The sequence below is a fragment of the Saccopteryx bilineata genome, chromosome 2 (genome assembly GCF_036850765.1).
Source record: "Saccopteryx bilineata isolate mSacBil1 chromosome 2, mSacBil1_pri_phased_curated, whole genome shotgun sequence".
Lineage (NCBI taxonomy): Eukaryota > Metazoa > Chordata > Mammalia > Chiroptera > Emballonuridae > Saccopteryx > Saccopteryx bilineata.
The window spans coordinates 121,244,157-121,258,262 of NC_089491.1; the positions used below are offsets into that span (position 1 = coordinate 121,244,157).

At 39.5% G+C, this 14,106-nt stretch overlaps 1 pseudogene; it reads right to left on the reverse strand.

Moving 5' to 3' along the window:
- Positions 1 to 2,297: 2,297 nt before the first annotated feature.
- Positions 2,298 to 3,096, reverse strand: LOC136322304 (calponin-2 pseudogene; annotated as a pseudogene).
- Positions 3,097 to 14,106: the final 11,010 nt, after the last annotated feature.

The following is a 14,106-nucleotide window of genomic DNA, read 5'->3' on the forward strand; positions in this document are numbered from 1 at the left end:
ATTCTACTGAGTGAAATAAGTAAATCAGAAGAAGCTAAGAACTATATGATGTCACACATAGGTGGGATATAAAACTGAGACTCATGAACATAGATAAAAGTGAAGTGGTTACTGGGGGGAGGGCAATGTAAGAGAGGGGGCAGAGGGAAGGGTTGTAAAGAGGGAAAAATATAAGGCGATAGAAAATGATTTGACTTTGGGTGATGTATATACAACATAAGCAATAGTTCAAATGCTATAGAAATGTTTACCTGAAACCTATGTACTCTTATTGATCAATATCACCATATAAAGTTAATTTTCTAAATAAAATTAAAAAAGAGAAGTTAGCCAAAACTAAAATATCTCCCCCAAATCTCCCATCTGCTTTCTCTTAATGTATTACTGTCACCAGGTATCAGAATTCAGGATGATAGTCTATCAAAAATGGGGTCATTAAAGTAGAATAAGCTAAAGTAGGATAGGCTAGAAACACAGGTTTCTTAAAAAATAAATATATAAAATCACAAAAAAGTACACTTAAAACCACCATGACAAGCACTCTGGTTTTATTCTTTTTTCCCACTTTCTCATTCTTGTCCTTTTTCAACTTCTGTCCCTTCTGGATTCAATTTATTTCCATGATATTTACAAATATACTTTTACTTCATAGTGTATCCATGCAGGACCTGGATTGCTCTAAACGTACTTAGACTGGCCTATAAACGTCTAAAATACAATACTGCTGATGAAAAAAATTATTTCTTTTATAAAATTAATTTTAAAATAGTTACATTCCAGCTTTGTGTGTGTGTGTGTGTGTGTGTGTGTGTGTGTGTGTGTGACAGAGACAGAGAGAGAGAGAGAGAGACAGATGGGACAGACAGGAAGGGAGAGAGATGAGAAGCATCAATTCTTTGTTGTGGCAACTTAGTTCAGTGGTAGTCAACCTGGTCCCTACCACCCACTAGTGGGCGTTCCAGATTTCATGGTGGGCGGTAGCAGAGCAACCAAAGTATAAATAAAAAGATAGATTTAACTATAGTAAGTTGTTTTATAAAGATTTATTCTGCCAAAATTAATGAAAATCTGACATAAAGTACTTGGTAAATAATTATTATTATATGCTTTAACTTGCTGTAACTCTGCTTTATAAATTTTATAAAGTAAAATTACTTCCCTACTTTATAAATCACCATTACTGTGGAACCGGTGGGTGGTTAGAAAATTTTACTACTAACAGAGATACAAAAGTGGGCGGTAAGTATAAAAAGGTTGACTACCCCTACCTTAGTTATTTATTGATTGCTTTCTCATATGTGCCTAGACCGGGAGCCTACAGCAGACTGAGTGACCCCTTGTTCGAGCCAGTGACCTTGGGCTCAAGTTGGTGAGCTTTGCTCAAACCAGATGAGCCCGCACTAAAGCTGGTGACCTCTTGGTCTCGAACCTGGGTCCTCAGCATCCCAGTCTGACACTCTATTCACTGCACCACCGCCTGGTCAGGCTCCAGCATTTTTTATTTCCCTCTCTTATAGCTACTTTATTACCTCTGTTTTACTGTGCTTCTAGAGTCAATTCCTTCTAGAGTATTCTTTTCTTTTTTTTTTTCTTAAAAAGAGGTTTTTATTGCCTCAGTCCACTTTGGTATTTCACATCATCTCTTGGTTCCAGGGCTCCTGAGTGTGCCGGGTCCCCTGGATGGCCTCCTGGTGGGGGTCCCTATGCAGTACTTGGGCAGAGGGGAGAGGGGACAAGCATGGAAGAGGGGCTCTAGTTTTGCCACAACCACTTAGAACTCCATTGCCCTGTCTGGGCCTCAGTTTCTTCACTGGGTTCCTGGCAGGGTCCTGGGGAAACCCAGTCTTTCACGATGTCTAAAATATCTGGGAACTGTGGCCAGGTCCTCTCCCAGGGGACTTCTTTCCCAGCACCCCCTCCACCATCCCCCATCCTTACCAGAAAATTACTTTTGTTTTGTTAAAACTGCTTGAAACTTCTGAGTATGGAAACCAGAAACTGATCAGCAGAGAAAAGGGAAAAGGGGCAAAAACAACTGGAAACCATTTGGGGCCAGTTTTCCTCCTATACAAGTTTATTCTAACTCTCCCCCCCCCCCAGCTTGGCCCAAAGCCTGCTGAGAAATTTGCTGCCTGGATGTGCCTTAGCAGGGACTCCCATCCCACACATCTGAATCTGGCCTTCACTGGCCTTCAGTTAGAAGCACTTGAACACATAGAAAAATAAGATGAAAATACACAAAACCCCAAAATCCTAGATGGGACAATGATATGGGGAGACATCCCCAAAGGGGAGCCTCAGTATCCTGTCTCCTCTTGGTAGTAGGGGTTACTCTGGGGCCTTCCCTGGGCTCGGGCCGTCAGCTCTGATCCTGGAGCCCCACTGGCCACTGGGCTTTGTGGGCAGTACTTGGAGTCCTGTATTTGCTCACCCAGGCCAAAGACTGCTTTGGTTGGCAATTTGCATGTAGCCCACCTGCACAGACATGGGAAGTTGTCATACTTGTCAGTTCCCAAGTTGGAGTCATAGATGTGCCAGGTCACAAGGCCCATCCTGCCCAGCTGGCTGGCACACTTATTTGTGCTCATTTGCAGCCTAATGGTTGAGTGGTTCATGGATGGCATGATATGGTTCTTGGGGGTCATACAGATGCCTTCTCATGCCATCTGCCATCATGCCTGACTGGATGGCACACTTGTTGGTGTCCGTCTGGAGTCCAATGATGGACTTGTCCACTTTCGTGGGAGTGTCATCAAAGTGCTGCTCCTCCCGGTACTTCATGCTGATGTCTGCACCACTCTGCAACCCCTTTGCAACTGGCTTTCCCTGCCAGAGCCAGAAGAGACACTTGTACCTCTTTCATGTTCTCACTCTCAAACAGGTCACTGGCCTTTAGCAGGTCCATGAAGTTCATGCTGTAGCTGACCATGGCCTAGATGACATTGGAGAGGTTTTCTAGCTGGTGCCTGTTTTGCACAGAGCAGTTGATCTTGAAGACCAAGTGGACTGCAGCTTATTCCTATGTGTGCACTGGATAAATCTATCCTTCAGACCCTTCTGGAAGTTGGAACTGATAGACCTTTTTCTGAGGCTCATATTTGAACAGGAGTCTGTTCTTGACCTCAGCTGCAAACCTGTAGAACTGCCTGGGGCTCAGGCCACCGTCAGCGACGGTGGGACAGATCTACAGCACTCTTCCCTTCATTTGTAACTTACTGAAATCCTCATTGGTCAAAACTCAGCACAAATGGCACTTTTTCTGGAAGATCTGCTTTTAATAAATATTTATTGAGGGTCTTCTCTGTGACACATTGTATCTAACGGCAGCTGGAGACATAGCAGGGAACAAGGACAAAGTCCTTGCTCACATGGAATTTACATTCTGGGAGCTGGAGATAGCCATTGTTAAATAACCAAAAAGTATTTATGTGGCATGTCAGGTGAATAGAAGAGCTAAGGCAAAATAAAGGTGCCAGGGGAAGGGGCTAGACAATGATATGGGAAAGACCAGCGAGGAAAATACAACTCCTCTTCTTTTTGTACTTCTATAGAATACAATCTCATTTAAAAAAATCAAATACCTTTTTGTACATGAGAAAATGACAGAAATGCCATTGATGTTGTAAGCTGTGTGTAGACAGAAAGTTATTTAGCTTTGCATTTGGCAGTGTCTTGTAGACAATAAGCACTTAATTAATGTGCAGTGTACATGATATCGGTAGCACACAGGAAGCTGACAGTTCATCCATCACCGCATCAATACGGGTTGGTGGCGTATGAACTGAGTCATGTCAGGAAATGGAGAAAGAGTGTCTTGTCAGGTGAGTGGGGAACGAGAAGCAACAATGGAGTCAAGAATCAGAGTGTCAGGGGTGGATGTCAGAGGGATCCAAAGGGGCAGGCATCCAGCTGAGTGCGCGCTGGGAAGCATACAGGTGGAGAAAGGGGAGAGGCCGGCAGCTGCATCAGAGGGACCGCAGCAGAAATTGTTGGTGATGCTTAGCTAGCAAAGGTCCTTCTTTTCCAGCCCCAAATAATGAGCCTACAGACCTCCAGTGACTGAGAGTGTGAATAGCATACTGAGTTTCATCTTCCGTAAGGTACTCCTTTAATTAGCTTATGTATCATTTAATATTAAATGCAATTTTCCATTAATTAACAAATTTTTTTGGGGGGGAGGATAAAATTTTGATGAAAGTGCTAGCAGGACCAAAGCTGTTCTTCATTTCAGCCATTTCCAGAAGGGATAGGATGACACGAGAAGTATGTGGGGAATGGGCAAACAATGGAACTATTCTGTGTAATTAATTACTAAGAAATTCATAATAGAGCGCTGCATCATGGATATAAGGAACATTTTTTTTTGCTAAATGGACAGGATATATGTAAAATTTATAATATACCAGGTACTGTTCTAAGCATTTTCCTTATCCCATGATGCCTTGCCTTTATAGTGCACTTTTTGGTGTTCAGATGTTTCCTTTGATGATATTTCTACTTGGTTTTTGCAACAGCCTTTGCAGGTGGTGTTCACTATATCCAGCCTCCAGATCAGGTGAGGGGTGTGATCATTGCCAGGCAGAGCCCCTCATATTCAGAGGACAGTGGCCACCAAGCTACTCTGTTTATGCCTCATGTTAAGCAGATCCATGATCCATAGTTTTGTAAATGGGGGTCAGATATTGGCCCAGGTAGTTTGTTATTTCCTACCTCAAAACAAGCTCGATTCTTCCGGTATGTCATCTGTCCAGTTACATAGTGGGGTCACGGTATATTCATTTTGAAACTGTGTTTTGGATAAAATCTTTTTAAAAGATAGAGGTGTTGTTTCTTTGTTTTGTTTTTTGTATCTTAAAGAAGGCAATTATTGCTTCTTTTTTCCTTGATATCAATGTAATTTGTAGTTTTGACTACCTTTAAGCATAAAAGGGAAAATATATAAAATAAAGGTTTTGTGTTTTTTTTTAAGTGAGAGACAGGCAGGCAGAAAGACAGACTCCTGCATGTTTTCTGACTGGGATCTATCCAGCAAATCTCCTACCAGATGATGCTCTGTCCATCTGGGGTCACTGCTCCATTGCTCGGCAACCGAGCTATTTTAGCACCTGAGGAGAGACCATGGAGTCATCCTAAGTGCCCAGGGCCAACTTGCTCATACCAAAAGACCCATGGCTACTGAAGGGGAAGAGAGAGAGGGAGAGAGAGAAAAGAGAGAGAGAGATGGGGAGGGTAAAGAAGCAGATAGTTGCTTCTCCTATGTGCTCTGACTGGGAATCGAACCGGGGACATGCACATGCTGGGCCAACACTCTACCACTGAAGGTCCTAAAGCATTATATTTTAAGTGAGGAAATAGAGCCTTAATTTAAACATGCCTATTATTAGTGATTTAAAAATGCTTTTCCAAATGACTCAAAAGTATTTTCTTTTCTTTATTTTCTCTGTTGTAAAGTATTAATAATGCCCAAGAAACTGAGGGTGGTTTTTTGTTTGTTTGTTTGTTTTTGTTTTTTTTACTGAGTTGTCCAGGTTTTATTGATTTGGTAATAAAATTCTGGACTCAGAGGACCTAGGTTGGAAAAAAGCACACTCTTTTCTCTGTCTTTTTTTTTTTTTAACTTTAGTGAAATCTCTACTGCTTCATTAAAGTTACTAGCACAGCCTTTAGAAACGTTTTACTTGTGAAATGGGGTATTGATTTCTTACTCAGATTTCCTTTCCCTTCCACAGTAGGGAAGGGAGAAATTAGATACTAGAACTGAGTACTAAAATGATGGATAAAAAAAGAGAGTGTCAACCAAGAAAGCCATAGTATACTAACTCTAAATTTGCCATGCTTATTAGAGATTTATTTTCATAGAAAAAAAATTGTTGCTTTGCATTTTGAAAACTACCATCTATAGTAGTTATATGTCATTAATAACACACAATATATTTTTTTCCATATCAAGATGACTGCTGGGCTTTAGGTAGGTAGGACCATAAACTCAAACCCTCTACAGGCCGACATAGAAGAGAGTGAGGTGGGTCAGGTGTGAGAGGTCATGAGAGTTGCCAGAGTGCAGAAATGCTGGGGTAGAGGCCCCACCACGGCAGTTGGGCTGTGCTGCTCCAGCCCATTGTTTCCAAATGGGAACTCCTGGGCAGCTGATTTTCCAACTTTTCCAGCTGGGCATTGAAAAAAAAAATTTAAATTAAAAATTAATATCCAACTCAAATGTTGGTATCTAGCCACCAGAGCACATGTATGAACTGGCCTCAGCTTGGAAGGGGCAAGAGTTTCCCTTTCCAAATAGAAGATGACTCTGTACTTTTTTATTATTTAATTTCATTGCAAAACCGGAAATTATCCCGATGGATCCCTGAGAACATGGGAACAAAGTTTTATACATAATTCTTCCTAAGCAGTCTGTTCTCAAAGGCTTAAAAGATGCCTCATAAGAAGTACTTCATATTCAAAATGAATAGGAACCTTGTGTTTGAAAAGGATAGAGGAGGTCGCCGGTTCGAAACCCTGGGCTTGCCTGGTCAAGGCACATACGGGAGTTGATGCTTCCAGCTCCTCCCCCCTTCTCTCTCTCTGTCTCTCTCTCCTCTCTCTCCCTCTCTGTCTCTGTCTCTGTCTCTGTCTCTCTCTCTCTCTCCTCTCTAAAAATGAATAAAAAAAAGAATATAGTGTCAAGTGATAAAGAAAAGGATAGAGGGAGTATACTACATAAGTAATAGAAATGAGTAAAAGCCTTCCAGTCTTTCAATACTATTCTTAAAGGTCACTTACTCTATGACCCATTTGCCTTAAAACCAAATATAACATCTATGCTGTCCATCAGAGTATTGTAGTATTTAGTTCCATATTTATACTCAACAATCGGTTTAATAATAGAGTTTTCACAGATAATGGCCAATCAGAACATAGACATCCTTCAAGACACCAGTTTAGATATGATGATGTACAAAGCTAAATACAAATGCTGCTTATATCATACTGTGATATCCTAGCACTTTGCTACTGAAAGGGTACACCTCTGACCTGCTGCATCTGCATCTCCTGGGTGCTGATTAGAAATGCAGACTCTCAGGCCCTGCCTTTGACTTGTGAAATTGAAATTTACATTTTAACAGGCTCCCCAAGTAACTGATATGGCCATTACAAGTTTGAGAAGCACTGTCTTGGACACTTTACAGCTCTTGTTGTCATCTACCATATCTTCTTGCCTTGTATTAAAGTTATTTAAGTTCTTCTTTGTCACTACTAGTAGACTATTAATTTGTTGAAGGCAAAGACTACATTAAGAAAAATCCTACCAGTCCTGGCTGGATAGCTCAGTTAGTTAGAGCATCGCCCCAAATGCAGAGGTTGCTGGTTCAATCTTGGTCAGGGCACATACAGGATCCTGTCTCTCTCTCCCTTCCTCTCTCTCTAAAATCAATCAATAAGAAAGTAAAAAAAAGAAAGAAAGAAAGAAAGAAACAAATCCTACTACTCTGCTTAGCATCTTAACAATAGTAAGGTTTGAAAAATTTGCATTGAATTGAAATGGTAAAAAAAATGTCATAACAATAATTATTATTGAAGCAGCTCACATTTACTGGGTGTCTTTTATGTGCCTGATGTGAGGTTAAGTATTTTACAGATTACTTTATTTCATCTTCACAATTATGTAGATGGTATAAATGATTATATTTATATGAAAAGGAGGGGCTGAGGATTGGAAAGGTTACTTGTGCTAGGATATAAAGGGGCAGACTGGGGACAGCGTTGCCAGATGCCGAGCTGAAGGCGGCACTTTGGGCTGACTTGGGGTGGTCAGAGTGAATACAGGAGGTAAGGGAAGAAGGCTGCAAGAAAATCACTTCGAGTTTGTGAAACTAGAAGGATGTTTTGTTCTTGATGGTTTCGGAGGATTCATCAATAGCTGCCCTGGGGAGCTGGCCTCGGGATGAAACGCTTCCTTTTTCGGCAGGGATTATCTGCTGGTGCACACTCGTCCTTGGCCAGGAGATGGAGCACTTCTGTCTTCATACTTTATTGATTCATCTGCCTGGAGATGAAAGGAGAATTTTTTTTAAATTTTTTTTGACAGTGACAGTTATTTCTCCCTTTCTTCTAAAAGAGCAAAAGGAACGAAAAACTCAGCTAGATGCAAGGCAATGATTGAGAGTGGGGAGAGGAAAGAGGAAGACGTCACTTGGCTCTGCAGACCCTTCCAGCAGGAAGCAAACAGCTGGCCAGAGTCTGTGGCAGAGACTGGCAGAGAAAATCTAGTAACAAGTTAATGGGACCACCAGACAGTACTATTATGAGGTGACAGGCACTGTATAATTATTTTTAACATGCATGTGTGGTTAGGGCTGGAAGTGTATCATAATGCTGCCCAATACTAAAGGAGTATAGATGAAATGATTGATTCTCCCCTTGGGAAAAAAATCAGCCTAAGTCACCCACTGGGGGAAAAAAGTATAAAATAAAGAGCTTAATGAAATTAAGGCTCTGCAAGAGAAAGTGGGATGCTTTCTTAAAACAACAACAACAAAACAGGCTTTGAAATACTGTTTAAAAATGGTCTTAGGAAGAAATGACTTAGATTACTCATAAAACACCCCCTTGGAAGGAATTGTCTTAAGCTATGTTTCTATCCTGTTTTAAAAACAAGCTGAACTCTGCCATGACTTTTACCATCTTCTGACAACTATTTAGTTAAACAACATTGCAAGCACAACAAACAATACATATAGATGCTCGTTTCATTACCACGTATATTGCCCCTACAATTTAGGGAGCCCCTGAAATAACATCCTAGAAGAATATTCTGTACAATCTTAGAATCTGTTAGCATCAAGTTCATTGAAAACATCAGAACTTTTATACATCATTGTAAAAAGTATATGATCAAGTCTCACAGGCAATTTCTTAGATTTCAAGGTTAATTCATATTTTAAAACAATTTATTTAAAAATTCATGTGAAATCACACCCATAAACTTCCATAACTATCTCTTCTGGGATAATAAAAAAATATATTTCTCCACTTACACTCTTCCTCTATGTTGATTACAATCTTATATCAGGTACCTAAACGACTGGTTCAAATAAATATAAGATCTTAGCCTAAACATACATTAAATTCTTTTTCAGGATGAAATACAAATATTTGTAAGTTGGTATATAGAATAATTTAAATTGTGGAAATATCTCTTTGAATGGGGCTCAAGCAAACAAACCAACAAACAAACAATCTTGGACTCTGTATTTTATTATATCAAAGTTAAACAAAATTTATTATAATACACTGACAAGTACTTTAGTCCTTTAATTGTCTAAGTGATTTATGAATATGAAATACTAAAGGTTGTCAGGAATGCTCTCCTACATATAGAGAACTCTAAAGTGCCTTCACATGTTTCTAATTAGCACATGAACTGAAAGAGCTCCAACTGTCTAGCCCTGAATTGAGACTGACATACATTCTCCTTCTGTATCGCTCAGTCTCCAAAATCAGAGAGTTGCCAGGCTTGTTCCCAAACTCCTGTTTCATGGGAAAGCCTGCTGCCATGGTGGTTAGGTGTTGAGGCTCTGGAGATGCGCTTCAGACTATAGCTTTGCCATCGATAGTTAATGTGCTCTAACACAAATTATGCAAACTCTCTGTGCTCGGCATTTGTACAGGGAGGACTATAAATAATATCTACCTCGTAGAAAATTGGGACATGGTACAGTGTTCTTCCCAAAATAAATGGCCTGAGACAGTTAGCTAGTTTTATAATTTAATAGTGGGAAAATAGGACCCATTGTCTTCATTTAATTGTTAAGTAAATCAACTTGAATTGTTACCATTTGATTTTGTTATCGAAATAACATTTCATATTATTTTATTACATGAGAAATATACAACCATTATAAATTATGAATTTACATCAAAAATCACTGTCTTACCATCTAGAGAAGACATCTTTAATGACATTGTTACACATCCATACACACACACATACACTTTTTTCCCCATGCAAATATGTGTCCCTGTGATGCATAAATAATCACATTTAAATCAAAATGAGATAAAAACAACATATTTGTTAAAAAGCAAATACTGGAATAAAACTGCCCTGATTTAATTCTTGATTCTGCTGTTGAAGTCTAGCTCAGTAGAGACAAAATGTGCCCACAGTAAGATCATTTTTTCTCAATAGGATTAAGCAAGCTGGAAGTACTTTATACTTGTTCAGATTCCCTATGTATCTATAACTATGCTTTGAATATTAAAATTTTGATGACTTTTGAAAGGAGACTAGAAAAGTCCATAAAGTAGCATTCACCAATTCAGAAAAAGTTTATTTAGTGTTATAAATGAATTATTAGGTGTTTTTTTTGTTTATTTGTTTGCTTTTACTTTAGAAAAGGTGATTAATGAGCTGATAAAAAATTACATATACTATTGCTTGAATTGCATTAGAATTTTTTGGCTTTGTTTTCAGGCCCTTGGGCCCTAGTAGCATTAAACAGCTTTTCTTCAAGTTGGCATTTGCTGTTTGCTATTTGTCTGCACAAAGTGTAAGGCAAAAGATAAAAGGAATGCTGTAAAAAAACTGAAATCTCTCCAGAGATGATTGTAACAAAAATTATCTTTTGCAACTTCATAATTAAAGACCTTGATGAAATGCACATGTCAAATGAGTTTATTGGAGAAATTCCCTTTTTTGCATTATCCCTTTTAAAAGAGTAATTCATTCAACTGAAACCAGCCAGAGGAAGGAAACCTAATGCAGGCTTGAAATTTTGTTTGGAAACAATTAAGTTCTATCTTTCCCAAAATATAGGTTGTGCAATTAATGGGGGACTTGGCCAGAGCAAGATTGTTGACAAAATGTAGCTAGAAGATTTGAGTTATTTTTAGTAATGCTGCTTATACTTAATAGCATTTAACATAAACATTTACTTACATGGAAGTTATTCTTTTAAAATATAGTGAAGAAATACTTGGCATTTTGTTTTGGGAAAATATCCAGTTTTTAGTTAAAAAAAACCCCAGACAACAAATCAAAATAATAAACACTGTACACACAGAAGAGATAAATATCCTTATTGACTTATGTAGAGGAAGATTGTTAGGATCATGACACTTCACTTAAAAAATTCATTACATGTAAAACATTCTGAAAAAGTAAAAATTATAATTTATAAAACATTTTAACACCCCCATTTTTTGCTTTCAAGTATATCTAGTCACTGAAAGTAGCCTAATAAAATTTTGTCTGAATTAAAAGAGAAAATTAAAGAAATTGCTTTAAGAAATAAGAATATTTTTTCATTAACATTGTCAGTGAAAAGGATTCTTCTAAAGTCTTTAAAAGTACTTAAAATAGCTCCCCCTTTTCCTAGATTGTTTCAATTATGGTGTTTCTATTACTGTTTTTTCCTTCATAGGTAGCAAAAGATAGCGTGAGTTCCGTCTTTGTTAAGTGTCACGCATCCCCAGTGAGTGGGGTGTGAGGTGATGAGAGAAAGATTCCACACCAGAAGACCTGTGCTGGAACTCTTTAGCATCTTTTTTAAGACTTTATTTATTCATTTTAGAGAGGAGAGAAGGAGGAGAGAGAGAGAGAGAGACGAGGGGAGGAGCAGGAAGCATCAACTCCCATATATGCCTTGACCAGGCAATCCCAGGGTTTTGAACCGGCGACCTCAGCATTCCAGGTCGACGCTTTGTCCACTGCGCCACCACAGGTCAGGCTCTTTAGCATCTTTTGAGTCCACCTGCTTCCCACAGGAGAACCCAAATCAAAGGGCACGGTGCTGTCTCTGGGTCTTGCTTCCCTGCACTGCAGCTCATACTTGCATCCTCCCTAGGCTTCCTGGGTAGACCCTGGAAACTCTGGAGTTCTCAACACATCTGCTTCTCTGGGGCCCTGATCTGTGCTAAGGATCCACCAAATGAGCCCACTCCGAATCTCAGCAGATAAACTAGGGGTCCCAAGCACTGCGAATCCAAAGGTGTGTGGCGGCTCAATTCTCCATAACTCCAGCAAGGGGAGGGGCAGATTCCCTGCTGTGTTCCTGCTCTTAACAGACCAGTGGACAGGGGACTGAGACTCATCAGTAGAACCCACTAGAAAAGGCTAATAGGGGTCAACACGACTGCTTCCATGTATTCCTTTCTGTTTAGATTATTATTTGAATGTGTGTGTTTAATTTATACTTCTGTCAACCACCTCCCCATATATACATAGTTCATAGTCACAGAAATAGAAAACAATACCTATACAAGGATTTTAAGAAATTAAAAGGCGTGCCCAGCCCCACCTTACCCTACCCTACCCCCGTTTTCTATGTCCCCATACCCGGAAGGAACTGTTCACAAATCTTTCAATTCTTATTCTGGTATTTACTTTCTTATTTCTAAACAAAGCATTTCTACTGATATTTATTGCTTTTTTCCAATTTTAGATATTATCTATGGACTTCCCACAAATCTTTCAAATACAATTATATCATATATTTAGGAAAGTTCTTTTAGTCTTTAATATGTATTATATATTATACATTACATATTATACACCATACACACAGGTAAATGTTTTTCATAGCTGGCTCACATGGAGTACTGATTAAATGTCCTTTCTTCTACAATTTTTCTTCTCCTGCTGTAAATATTGTCTCTATTTTTTTCTTTCATTGCTTTATATTCTTTAATGAGCTTCTAATAATCCCTAACATATATTTAACAAGGGCTACATGCTCAATATTGCTGTAAACAATTTATATGTAAGAGGGGAAGGGATAGAAGGTGGGACATGCCATGCCCTGGTATAAAAGGACAAAGTCCAAGTTTCTTGCTGTGACACATAAGATCTGGCCCCCAGCTACCCGCCCCCCTCCCAGCCTCATTCCTGTTTTCTCCTCCTCCTTATTCTGCATGCCAGCCTCACTGGACTTGTTTTGGATCTTAGAATTTACCCAGCATGCTCTTCTTCCCTAGCCTTTTCACCAGGCCACTGCTGACATGAATTGAATCACTCTTCTGCCTCCATTATTTGATTCTTGTCCATCCTCAGGTGTCAATCTTCTCTGACCCCTAAAAAATGGTAGCATTTTTTGGAAAGAGCTTCTGTACCACTTTCTTTTCAGTCATCACTTGGTTAACATCTCATCTCCTTGCTGAAATATAGCACTGTGAAGGCACATCTGGGTGGTCTTAACCCCTGAGGGGGCCCTAAATTTGACATCTAAATTTTTAGCTATTTCTAAATCATAGCTTCTATAGGAAGGGGACTCTAAGGAGAACAACAGCAATGCAAATGCATGTCAAAACACTGCAGTGATTTAGGCTAAGAAAATCCTGTCTAAGGGTAATGAATTGTTTACTTCCATGAAGTAATTCTGTTTTTTCTTTATAAGTTGCCTAACCTTAAACCAGCTGAGACTTGTTGCAACTATAAAGGGAGAGTCCATTGGCTTTGTAGATTGGGCAACCCAGATCTGAGAATATAGTCCTTATTCAGATTTTGCCAATTATTCTAGGAAGCCTCAAGGAAGTAAATAAACATCTTGGAGTGTCAGCATGGATGACACTAACCTATTAATTTCTGACCTTCCATTTCCCATCACACATGCCAAATGCAGTGGTTCTCTGAGCAGTGAGACCAGAGAGACTAGTGGGGGCTCTGCCTTCACGGTACCTCCAGTTTAGGAAGGAAGACAAACAGCAGCTAAACACATGTGTTACTGTGTTCTTGCAGATTGAAAAAATGGTGTCAAACTACAGACCAGATAGTAATGGAGAACAAAGAGGATGCTCCATAAAAGTGGTCGGGGAAGGGGGGCCTGGGAAAGTGTCATTGAATTAAAAAGTCAGATAGGAGGTATTCCTGGCTGAGCGAAGCAAGAAATCTCTAGGACGGATGGTGGTTAGGGTGCACCTGTGTCTAAGACAGCATCCAATGTCTAGGACCCAAGAGGAGTTTACTGGCTGGAACAGAACAAACAAAGGAGAAAAGGCTCAAAGTGAAGTGTGAGAGACAGGCAGGAGCCACCTTACTTGGAGTTGTGAAGTCAGCACTACTCAATCTGTCTGCACATGGGCTACTGGTAGACCATTGGCTACCTGTCCAAG